Raw genomic sequence first — 13,008 nt, 5'->3', positions numbered from 1 at the left:
AGTTAGACTGACTGTTACAATCCTTTACAGGCTTTATAGTTATATGTCATAGTATAGTGGGCACATATGAGTGCAGTACTTTGTGCAGATGGTTTGTGCAGTAAATGCTTGAAGAATTTCCTGGGTCGTAACATTCAGGTAAGTGAAATGCTGGATTGCCAGAAGGTGAGCCACTCTTTAGTAATCCCAATCCCTCCCTTTACCAATGATTGTAAATTTATAGGGATATCTTCACAACCATAGTAAACTTCAGGTCCTAGTGTACTGGCGGCCTCATGAAGCTGCTGCTCATTTTGCACACCAATTTGACTCAAAGTTTATGAAATGGCAATTAAGTCACCAATAAAGTCATAATGGTGTGGGATACCGGACTTCTTAAACAGATTTGGCAACACTGCACTACACAAATCGAAACATCGGATTTAAATAACAGGGATTGACATCTGCAGTTGTTGGTGTGGGTGCACTAATTTAAGTCGTTCAACATGAAAACTGAAGTGCATAAGTTACTTAAGAGATGGCTTGCAGAACATAATCAAAGATTATGCCAGGTTAAAAAAAGGACCTTGCACCCAATTTCGCAAAGTTATAAAGGAGGTTCTTTTGAACAATTTCCCCCCATCTCAGCCACAGACACTGTTTCAGTGCTAATGAAGTACTGGGAATGTTATGTACTGAAACAAAGACATACATGCTAATTGTAGTCTTGAAGATACCAGTTCAATGTAAGGTAGCCTATAAGGAAGTGATAGTTTGGGGCAGACTGGTACCAGGTGGTTGGATTAACGTGCCTTAGCTTACAAGGTAACTAAGAAAGAAAGTGAACTAGGACCATCGAACACTAGAGAAGCAACAAACATGCGGACACATGGCAGGAAAACTGTAGAAACAGAAACATCATATATTAGCTAAAAATAACAAGCATAAGACAGGATTATTGTCAACCACTTAAACAGCTGTATGCAACGAGCAAGAAGGCTAGAGGTATGGAAGGAGCAAGAATTCTGGTGTCAGGGAAAAGCCCAAATCAAGAAAGCAGGAAGTCTGACAACAGCATAAGCAAGAGGTATTGGATAAGGACATTTGAGACAGTTTAAAAGCAACAAAATAGAAGCACATTTTTCTGAATTCCACAAAAAAATACAGATAAAATCGAAACGCTTTGTAGCTAGATGGCTAAATGAACAAACCACCCTTCCTTTACACCGATAGACACAAAAGAATACTTATCTGCATGCCTACTGAGCCTGACCCAAAAGAGGCAATACTACATATAAGTGCCTTACAAAACTGGCCTCTTGCACCTGACCAACTGGTCCTACCTTATAAAATCTACACCTACTTTTAGTGGACATGCAAGTGAGAAAGATGTTGACATGGTGAGTTACCCGTTGACATGACATTGTTAGATAACTCAGGTCATTCATCAAAATCATCTGTGTTCATCTTTAAGCTGTCAAGGCGGTTCATTGTGAAGTAATAATTGGCATCTGCTTTGATCTGAAAGTCAAGAATTTTAATCTCAAAAAAGGCAGGCTATCGTCCATACTTCCAAGGTCAGTAAATGAAGCACAATTAAGTTGGGAAGCAGCAACACGTTTTTAAAGCATTTGAGAGAGCAGGACTGTTGAATGAAAATCTGTATGAAAAGTAATTATAAATTCAGTTTTTTGCTCTTTCCAGGTATTCCACCCAACCGAATAACACACTCACTCATTCATTTATTCGGTAAAAATATTAAATTTGAACTATTTTTGTAAACAGTTTCCGGAAAGCAAACACATCAAGCCACCTGCCCATTGCATTGTTTCTTTAAACTTTGCCTTCAATAAAATAGAGTTTGTGATATGTACTTGCATCTACATTATCCCAAAATAACATCTCACTACATACAGCACATGAAGAAACGCCATTCTAGTCACCGCATGCAAAATGTACAAAACATGACAAACCTGAACATTTCACCATATTCAGTATAAAAATCTTAGACAAAGTCAATTAGTTTGTGTAGGAAAGTGGCTCTGTATATACTGTTCCCAAATAGGTACAGTGTGTACAGAGTCCACAGTCCCCAGAGGTTTGGCAGAGGCTAGAGTTAGATATCAGCAAATGGTCTCACACACTCAAGAACTGAACTCTAGGCCAATGGTTTGTCTATAAAAATATATGGTTGTTTTATTTTAGAACCAACAATAGGTATCAATATATACTTTCTCAGAATGAGATGCTTAAGTTAAATACTTTGCACTAGGCAATTGACTTTTGAATGCAATAGTTAACAGTTTGTTGCAATAGGCAACACAATTTCAAACAATAATACACTGAGCTCAATGGGAATTTCAAGTTAAATGCAATTGATTACTTTTAGGTTTACTTTTCTAACTCCAGGACTGGATCCTAGATTCAGTCCTGGGACAGTTCCTCGAAACAGGTGAGTAAATACGATTTGGTTACTGTTGTGATACTGAGGTGGGTCCTTGGGTGACAGATTCGGGGTCACAGTCACCGGGGGGACGTCCTCGTGGTGTTTGTCTACTCCAGCACAGGCCAGGCTTGGCGGGTGCAGAGTGTGCAGGGTTCGCAGTTCCTGGCTGATGCCAGGGGTCAGTTACTTGCTTTGAGCATTGCCACTGCTCGTGGGAGTCCCAGATGCTCAGAGTCACAAGGTAGCCAGGTCCTCCGGGGTTTGTGAGGTTGCTGGCCACAGGAGATGCCGGAATTTAGCAGGAGCAGGTTTGAGGGTCGACAGGCCGGTAGGGCTAGGGCCAAAGCAGGCGGCATGCCTTTGAAGCTTCCCCTGCCCATCCTGGGGGAGGAGACCTAGCACCTCGCCCAGGATGTGCATTGTTGCAGGCCCAGGAGAGCGGATGGCTCTCTAGCCAGGGGTCCAGCAACTTGTCTGCTGTGTGGCAGCCTAGGCAGCCCAACAGACCAGACTTGGATTGTAGGTTAGGTTCAGGGGGCATCTCTAAGATGCCCTCTGTCGTGCATTGTGCATTAAATCCTGCACTGGCATCGGTGCGGGTTTAATGTGCTGAGAAGTTTGATACCAAACTTCTCAGTCTTCAGTGGAGCCATCATGGTGCTGTGGAGTTCGTGTTGACGATTTCCCAGCACCATATACTCTTAAATGGCAGCACTGCACTTACAGTGCCCAGGAATGGACCTGTGTACTGTAGGGGCACAGGGCTCATGCTCCTGTACCCACACCACTGTCATAGGGCACCCAACTAGAGGGGTGGCTGATGTATGCCAGGGCCATGTATTGTTGTGGGCATGGCACACAGGGATGTGTGCCAGGTCGACTCTCTGTTTTGTTCTATACCCAGACACTCAGCCTGCAAGGGCAGTGTGTTTGTGTCAGGGTACAGGGCCTCTAAGGGTGGAACAATAAGTGCTGCAGCCCTTAGTGGCCTTCCCTGGTCACAAGGCCCTGGGTACTTAGTGTACCATTTACCAAGGGCTGACATGTGGCCAGGGTTTGCCAATTTGGTTTTTAGATTTCAGCACAGTTTTTAGGGAAGGAACATAGGCCCTGGGCACCTGATTGGCAGGAGCCTAGGCCCCACTCAGTCAAAGTAATTCAGCAACTCAGCAAAAGGTGGGGGCACACCATGTAAGAAAGATGGCACTTTCTCACAGTTTGCTACTGTATAGTATGTGCAATAAGAGACACACAACATCAATGCCCGTATGCAGATAAAATCACAGGTTCCCATGCACACATACCACAAGATTTATAAGCACTCGTACACAGACCATCAAATATGCAGACAGTCCTACACACACAGGCAACGTCCAAAGTATGTAGTCCGACATCATATAGGCAGGCGCACAGAAACAGTAATTAGATTGATATGCTTAGTTCTCAAAACTAGATTTAGTCTCCATTTGAGTACCTTGAAGCATTCCTAATCATGCTGGTGAATATGCAAGCAATTATGTTCTGGTTGCAGTAGATTTTAGTGCCAAGCTAGGCTATGGGAAGGTGAAACAGGGAGTACTTCAATACCAGGAGAGCAGTTCTCATCCCTACTCGACAACAACATCCAATGGCAGAAAATATTAAAGATACATTTTTTGAAGCTTTCTGTCCTAAGACAGACCTAGTGTCATAAACTGTCAGTTATTCAAAAGTGGATTCTGTCCTCTGTAATGAAAAGTAATCCTCATTCATATCTTATATCTTTCTTCACGAGGAATCATGGACACATTACCACAACGCAGAACTGCAATAGAGCATTGAAAGCTACCACAATGCCATGAGAACAGAGATTGGTCATTTATGAACGAACAAGCAGAGACTCAACCCTTCCCATTGAGCTTGATGACAGAAACCAGTATATAAACTAGTCTCAAACTGAAAAGAGTGCAAACGAATTTGCTACTGAACAAAGAAGGGGAGCATGTTAAAATCGTATTCAACTCCCCCCCCCCCCCTCCAAAAAAATGTGTGTGTGAAGTTGAACACCCAGAGTAAGAGGTTGCCAATAGGATTTTAGGAGGCAATATAGCCTATTTAGCCAAAGAATATAGCCAGAAGAACAAATCAGTAATTGAACACTAGAGAATAGGCCTATAGCCAGAGAACAAATATGCTAAGAAAAGAATGAAAATGTTCGATAAAAAGAAGGAAAAAAAGAGAGGAAATAAAAGAAATATGAAAAGGCAAGGATGAAATGTCTGAACAATTTTGAAACTGGTAGCTTGGGGCACTACTCAAAGTTAAGGATTCACAAGCCGAGCCATACAGAGGAACATCCAAGACCGCCATTATAAAGCATGTTTTAATGAGAGCCATGCTATACCACCACAGGCACGCTGAAACCCCAGACTACTAGTTAGCAAGCGATGAAAGGTCATCAGTTGCAAGCAATAAAATTAAGTGCTGAAATGGTTCTCAACTTAAATCAAAAATGTTATTTATTCTCTAAAGATAAAGCAGCCAGCTCTAGACTACTGCCCAAACAAATGTTTACTTGTTTAAGAATACCGGTGCAATAGAATTCAAAATTCTCCCTATGTGGCTTAACTCCACCATATGCCTGATCTACACAAAAGGGAAGATAGACGGCCCAAACTTATAGACGTCAAAAAAACAATAAAAACATGTATAAGTAAACATGTACAAAAGCATCAGACTGCACAATCAGCTTGAGGATGAACAAGACCTAACAGTTCCAAGGAAGCTTGCACCCAGGTCCACCGATTGTAAATCAAGCCTTCATCTTAAAATATTCGATGACATAAGTAGCCAAATTGAAATGAGGTAAGATCTATGCCATTTTCCTAAACAACTTATAGTGCAGTTTTAAACTGCCACTTCGACATAGACAAGTAAACCTTCCTTTTTAATAATTATAAGTCACCCCTGAAGTAGGCCTTTAAGGCTCATATGTCAGGGTGCACTATATTTAAAATGTAGTAGATGTAAGTTTCAATTTTACATGTCCTGGTAGCGAAAAACTCTTGTAGTCGTTTTTCAATTTTGTAAAGCCTCTCTCTCGCATCGACTAACTCTGGGTTACCTTATTACATTTAAGAAGTGGTAACTTAACTTTGGGAGCAGATAGAGATATGGTGTGTCACTCAAATGAATTGTGATTTAAAACCCTGTTTAATTGTTAAGTCGTATTCTAATTCACAATTCTGAAAATGTCACTATTAGAAAGTTGACGATTACAACAAACGGGATAACCCTATTTACCAAACCTGGGGTAAATAAACAAAATTAAAGCTACAATGATTCGAGAAAAAATACATAAGGAAAATAAATTTGCAATCAGTATTACAAATAAATTAGTCAAATAAAGAAGGGAAAAAAAATTAAGGCAAACAAAGACTTTAAGAGAAGGAGAGGTACCCAACACAGAAGGTTATTACAAAAAAATATTTTTTATTACTGCAATAGCAAAATGTAAACAGACAATTACAAAAACATGGTGCTCACATAATAACACAAAAAACATAATTCATAACATAATATACTGTGTAAAACAAAGAACAAATGGCAAAAAGGGAACACAATTAAAACAAATAAACAGTCCAATAAATAACAAGAACAGAATATGGCAGTTAATGCTTCCTTATGACTGTATGCCTACAGTGGGCGTCAACGGCGTTTCGACCTATGTTATTCTAAGGTCATCATCAGGACAGATTTACACTTTAGGGGAGAATCAAAAGAAAAGAAATCCAAAAATAAAACAAAGAAACTATATATAAGCGGGTACCACAACTGCAAAATGATGTTAAATGAATGTGAGCATAACACAGCGCAAGAGATATCATGCATCAAAAAACCGAATGAAGGTAAGTAAGAACACCAAAGGAAGTGTGTTTCAAAAAAATGCCATTAAATGAATACACAGTAAAAATGTACCATTAAGAAAGCCAAACCATAACCATGTGGGAAAGGCAGAGGTATAGAGCCACAGTCACCAATTGCCAATAAATCACAAACCAGCCTACATGTATCGTGCCCGAGTGACATTCCAATTTGGAGTTGCAAGCTCATACGAAACTCAAAGAATTCTAGACCGCAAAAACAATAGAATTACTGGAATACAGTCGTATTAGTCTAAGGAGTTACTAACAACTTATTACTAGCACCGTAAAACTTACCAACATTGGGAAAAGGAAGCGAGACACATGTCATAAAAGGAAGATACCTTTGCTCTGAATTCTTATTGAGCCGGGTCGATATGTTGCACTGGCCTTTGGATAGTCACATTATTTATGGACATGTGTCTCACTTCCTTTTGTCATTTTGTGTGTTAGGCCAACTGGATTAAATGAACGAACAAAAGTCCACAACTCACGGATCACACTGGTTTATTAAATAGCAGGGGTGAGTGAGATGTTACAACTCTCCGCTGTGTGAGTAGGAGTTCCTGTAAACAGTAACGAGCAAAACAAGAACAGGGAGTGAGGGAGAACATATGGTTGTCCAGGAAGTACGCTCCCATTTAAGTCAGAAGAGGTGACCCGGGCAGTGCAGGAGTTCTGGGAGTATGACGTTAAATATGCATTCGACCTGTTACGATGGTTTAATGTGGACAGAGTATACTGGGACAGCAAATGAGGGGGATGTTACACCAGACCTTTAAAAGTGTTGACATTCGACTGGCGTTAAAGATCTTATTGAAATTAACAGAAGCGAGCCATTATAGGAGGTATGGGAGGGCGGCACACTGAAAATTACAAAGTGTTGAAAGATTAAGTTAATAAGGTCTGTCACCCACATTGTACCATTCCCCATAGTGAAAAAATGACGCCACTTACATACAAAAATCGGTCGCTGATCCCTCGCCACCAGATGTCTTCAGTAGTATTCTTTATTGACGTAGGCGATTGGAGTTGTTGTCATAAACCCGGATTCAAAGTCCGCGCCTCTGTCTGTCTAGCAGCCTACGCACAACGGTTACTGCTATGGAAACAGAAGAAAGACGAAAGAACTCCATTGTCCAAATCCTCAGATCACTAACTGAAAGTGGCGGCCATCTTTAAAGAGTGTTTCCATTATAGAGAGAAATATCGTGAGATAAGAAAATGCTCACCAAAACCTTGTATCGTAGTCATTGATTTCATTTTCAGCACTCTGAATTAAAACAATATCTATCGAGAGAGCGCAAGTATTCTGTTTTTTATGTTTTAATATTTAAATACACAGTCAAAAGGGATCCATTTCTAGACTAAGTAGTGATTGAAATGCACATCTAAACTTTAAGACTGACGCATTACTTCGTTATTCCATGACTTAATGGATTCAAATACAGTATAGTTAGTAGACCATACGGTTCATACTCGCGCGATGCAGTTCATTGTTGATGAACACACACACACTCTCACTCTCTCTCTCTCCCCCTCTCTCTCTCTTACTTTTCTGAATCCGAATTCGCAGGGAGTAAGAAGGCAGCTGGTTTGGATGTCTAGCTATTCAAGAATAAAGCCGACATAGGCAATGCCAATAGTTCTGGAGTTAAAAGAATGTTGTATAGTTAATGACTGCCATCCTCCCATCTGTGCTACTGCCAGAGAGAGACAAACACCAAGAAGTATGTAGTTATAAGATACTTTTACTGCTTTGCAATGAATGTGTGTGCCCCTGAAAGTTCAAGCAAACCAGCAGGATAAACAAACAACATGATCACAGCTGGTGAAAGCAAGCACTTTTTTAGAGAAACAATACAACTTCTGCCCAATCCAAACATGTACTCCTGTTTCCCAGGTTGTGGGCGGAGCCAAAGAACCTCTATAGTGTAGCTCACATAATTGTTGGGGCCAGCTGCTGTCAAGCAAGACCATAAAAAAACCAAGATAGGCCATGGCCATAGAAGCAGACCTAAACGTGGGCCCCGTCCATTGATGCAACATGACTAAAATAGCAATGGTGTTGAATAAGAATTTGCAGTTCTGCTAGAGCCAGGAGGTAAAGATTATCCCCCAAACTTTATAGTAACTGCAGCTATGTGAAATAAACCTTAAACAATACCTTATGTGTATAGGGGAGACAAAAATACCAATAATGGTCAGACAAAAAAACAAACTACAACTCACATGATGACCCAAACTTTCTTATCAAATCACTGTCGCTAAGCACATTTAAGTATTTTGTATAAGTAGTATACATCTGGTTCAAGGATATTAGGGCAATATTCATGAGTGCCAGATTATATTGCACATTTTTTTGCACAAACGTGGATATTAAGTGAGTTACTCAATGTTGAGCCAAGGCATAGACTAGGGTTGCCACCTGATCAATTTTCTACCTGCACCACTGGTATTTTACTGTCCAGGCCAGAACAAAAATAACCAGAATCACCTAAAGCAGTTATTTATAGCCCTTATATGTGCATAAATCAGACAGCAAATATAAATAGAAAGCACTTTTAAATGTGTTCTAGAGCTGCATGAATGAGTCCTGACTAATAATTAAAGGAGAAAAAGGAAGAAAAGTAATGTGACAAATAAATATATTCAATTTTGTTTCGAATCCTATTTAGAATCATGCCCGGGCCTTTGCAAACTCTTAAAACAACAAAAACGGTTAGTATTTTTCTCTTGGAGAGGTGGGAACCCTAGCTGGGACTCAAACCAGTAACCTACATTCCATGGTCAGAAGCACTATAACTGCAAGGTCACATCTCCTTGCATCTTTGAGTCCTGTGAACCTCTTCTTGCATTGAGGAGCGTGGATCGTAATTCATCTACTTGGCTACCAAGTTTCCCAGGTCCCTGCATGACTAGTGGAGATGCACATTTTAAGCTCCACACCTAAACGTCACCAAAGAGCAATCCTTACATGCAATATATTTACTGTGTGCCTTAACCTTACTAATGTAAAGTAAAGAATCAAACATACTACTGGCGTTTATTTACTGTTGAAAGCAGTCACTCATATAGGTTTGTCCTCTAATATCTTCATTATAATGTTATAAATTGTAGTTCTCGTTCTCATTTACACGTGTGCATTCCGAGTTATACTGCTTTTACTGGAATTTCATTCTTATGTACTCATGTAGTCATTTATTAATCTTTTGCATATATTCTGTAATCGTACGTGCACCTATAATCAAGGCCACTGGAATTATGCGATTGTGTGGCAATTTTAGCATGATTATAGATTTGACACATAATCCATCACCTGCCACACAATCTACGGATTTTAGCAACAAAAAAATATTGTTTCTAGTTCAAACGGTTGAAAAGTTACAAAAAAAAATATTGTTTCTAGTTCAAACGGTTAAAAAGTTACAAAAACTGCAGCGATACGTGTTGCCGCGCAGTGGAGGCCCTTTGCAAAGCTGGACTGTCACCTTTCTGCTCCTCATTGCTATACTTGGGTGTAAAACTGGTGCTTATGAAGTGCAACCAATGCCCAGATAGTGTTACTAAGTTTAAAAATTATGAACTAGTAAAGTAATACTATTACAAAATATACTGCATTATGCCGCATAATATGCCTTCTCTTGCCACATAATTTACTCAACGCTGATGCATAATTTGGCCCTCTGCTGCCGCATAATTCCATTGGCCCTGCCTATAATCATGTATTTAAAGTGTACAACGTCTGTCTTACTAAGTTAACTTAACTAAAGGCCTTTGGTCCCGATACACAAGGCCAGCCAGCCAACATGGCGGACGCGAGTAGCTGAAGCTCCGACCGCTACCCCCGGTTTATCCTGGGATTTCTCCTGTGGGGGTGCAGATTGAGCCCATCGGATGCGGGACTGGTGTGGGGAAGCAGCGGGGAGCCTGTATAGCCCGGCGGACGGTGATTCGTAGAGCGCCGGTCGGGGCGCTGCGGTCTGGGAGAGCAGCGCGGCCCGGGAGGAGAGGGCGCGCGAGGTGTCCCGCGCGGCAACGACCGCCGCTGGAGCCTGAGGCCGAACTGAGAGGCAGCCTGGGACGCGCTGCATGTGTGGCCGGTCCTGCTCCTGCGGGCGAGGCGTCCTGGGTGCTGCAGACTACAGAGGACTGGAGGTGCTGACCAGCTGGCGCTGCTGCTGGGTGCCGAGGTGCTGAGCGAGGCCCGGGCGAGGTGCGGACCCACAAAGGTGGTGCGACGCGAAAGGAGGTGGCCTGGTCTGTGCCCCGAGGGCTTGCTGTGACTTGGAGATCGGCCGGTGGCTGGGTGCAGAGGAGCTGAGGCCCGAGAGAACAGCGTGGCCCAGGAGGGACAACGCGTTTGCTGCCCCGAGTGGTGGTGACTGTCGCCGCCGTCTGAGCTGTGGTGTGGAGCAGCGGGAGGTGGGCTGGGGTCCCTGCCCTGTACAGGCCCGGTGAGGAGCGCGAGCCCTAAAGTTACTGTGTGGGTGCTGGGCTGCTGGCGACTGAGGAGCCTGGGAGACTGTATATGCTGACACCGCGGAGAGAGCTGAGGCCTGGGAGTGCTGCGGGGCCCCATTCACGGTGAGGTGCGGGCGGCGGAGGTCGGACCAGTGTACCCTGGGGGCTAACGCACATTGTGCCTAGGGCACAGGACAGAACAGTGCACCCTCGCTGGGCGACAAGCGGTGACTGGCGTTCCCACCCGGGAGCAGCCACCTAGTGCACAGGAACTGGGAGACGGTGCACCTGGAGTGTCCAGAGGGATAGGAGGCCGCGGTGGGGGCTATTTGCTGCCAAGCCTGGAGATACCGCTAGCCTGCAGTCTGATGAAGAAGGGAGCGGGCACCATTTTAAAGGAGGCGCCATTTTGAGTGAGACTACAACACTCGACGCGAGCGGTGAGTCTGAAAGTGGAGAGCGCGCCCAGTGATAGGGAGTGAGGAGCTAGTGGGCCCTTTGTGAGACTGAGAGTTGGGGACCTGGACGAAGTGGCCAGGAGAACGCGGCCCCTGCTGGGACTGACTGGTTGTGCTGGAGCAGAGTTTTCTTTTAGAAAATTCATGGGCTTTTGAAGCTCTGGCATGTCTATGCGTTTTATTAATTTATTAATAATTAACAATTAACTATTTGTCTTTGTGCAAGTGTGATTCTATTAATCAACCTGTTTGTCCTAACATAAAGAAAGTTACACGAGGGTTAGCTTATTTGTGCTGTTTCTGTATTTACAATAACGTGCAAGTTTTCATGTTTAAACGTTGCTGTGTGCTATTTATTTTGAGCACAAAACGCTGTCTGAATTAATGCTTTTTATGTCGCAAAGCTAGATAAATGCATACACATAAGGGTATTAGTGGGGTTAACACTGTTTAATCATTATGCTGTAGTAACGTTTATTTTGTCTCTTTAATTAAAGATGGTCTATTGTGGCCTATGAAGGCCTTAACCGAGCTGAGAGTATTTCGAAGCCTGGCTGTGGCATATTCTGTGATGTGGCAAGGGAGACCCCTGCTGGAATAAGGTCGAAGACAACTGACCGTGGTCCTTATTGTATTTTTCCATGAGGACATCAGCAGTTTGGAGGATCTCCAAAAGAAATGGAACGTCCTTGGCAAACAAAGGAGCTTCAGAAACAGACAATGAAGTGTGGCCTGGCTGCCGAGGGAAGTTGTACAAGTTGGATACTTTGATAGTTTCTTGGTTCCTGTTCCGTAGTTCACGTCTTGTGACTTTTCCTGAGCGGAGATTTCCAGATGTAGCAATGTTACATTTCTTCCTTTTCGTTCTGCTCAGTGATACAGTTTATCCTGCCAACTTTATGTGTGTTTCTATTGTATTTTTCATTATAAGAATTGCTAGCTTAGGGAGGGTTTTTTGCCACTTGCCATTTTACCTTTGCCGCGTGAACTTGCGTTGCTGAGGATCGATGCTGAGGACTCTATCTTGAGAGACTTTACCGAGAGACTGGTCCTGACCCGTTCTGACACTTAGTTAGAATAGGTAACTATGAGAAATGATTTATTCTGATTGATTTTACTTTGACTAATTTTAGATAAAGCAATAACTTTTAAACATGGTGTTGAATATTCTTTCTTGTCAATTATTGAGTACATTTTGATCATTGTTGTATAGATTGTATAGAGTATGATTAAGGATAACCACTATAATTAGGTCCTATCGTCCTAGATATAGATGCAGGGTTTTCTTTCCACAGGTCTTATGCTGGTAGAGTATTTGAGCGTATGTTAGTGAAATGGGCCCTAGCGTATGATGAATGTATGTGCGTGTAACTGTGAAATTACTCTATCCGTGGAAGTGGGTTTATTTTAGGTACCCTGATCTCTATCAATTTCCTGGTAGCAGAGGATGGTTTCGATTCATCGTCAGCTGGATTACCGACCCAGCACGCTTCCGCTACGCCACTCTGATGGTTATAGATGGTTGTCTTGATCTGATAAGATAAGATTGCTTGTAAATTAGCTTATTGATTATTGACTTATTTTGATGTTATTGGTATATGTACTAATACTATATGTTGGAGTCGTCATGTTGAGTTATATGTAGTGCTTCTGGAATTTGGAAGCTGTTGTAGCAGTTCCGTAGTAGGGCAGAGGGAAGTATATGCTGCTCTCGGGAAAGACGGGATTGTAAGGAATAACGTGTGACAATTGAAGTTGC

General features: G+C 42.3%; 1 protein-coding gene across 3 annotated transcripts in view; it reads right to left on the bottom strand.

The window, feature by feature from the left end:
* The window catches only part of CENPF (centromere protein F), a 389,482-nt gene extending 382,061 nt beyond the window's left edge, over nt 1–7,421 (bottom strand). Inside the window, exon 1 of one of the 3 annotated variants that reach the window (XM_085612916.1) lies at nt 7,285–7,421. The gene's annotated coding sequence lies outside the window, so the exon portion shown is untranslated. Of the gene's footprint in view, nt 1–1,388; nt 1,501–7,284 lie in introns of those variants that run through there. The other 2 variants (XM_085612917.1, XM_085612918.1) reach the window with 2 other exon arrangements.
* Nucleotides 7,422–13,008: the final 5,587 nt, after the last annotated feature.

The sequence above is a fragment of the Triturus cristatus genome, chromosome 6 (assembly GCF_964204655.1).
Source record: "Triturus cristatus chromosome 6, aTriCri1.1, whole genome shotgun sequence".
NCBI lineage: Eukaryota > Metazoa > Chordata > Amphibia > Caudata > Salamandridae > Triturus > Triturus cristatus.
The sequence above is the reverse complement of the archived record's forward strand: the minus strand, read 5'-3'. Positions and strand labels throughout refer to the sequence as shown.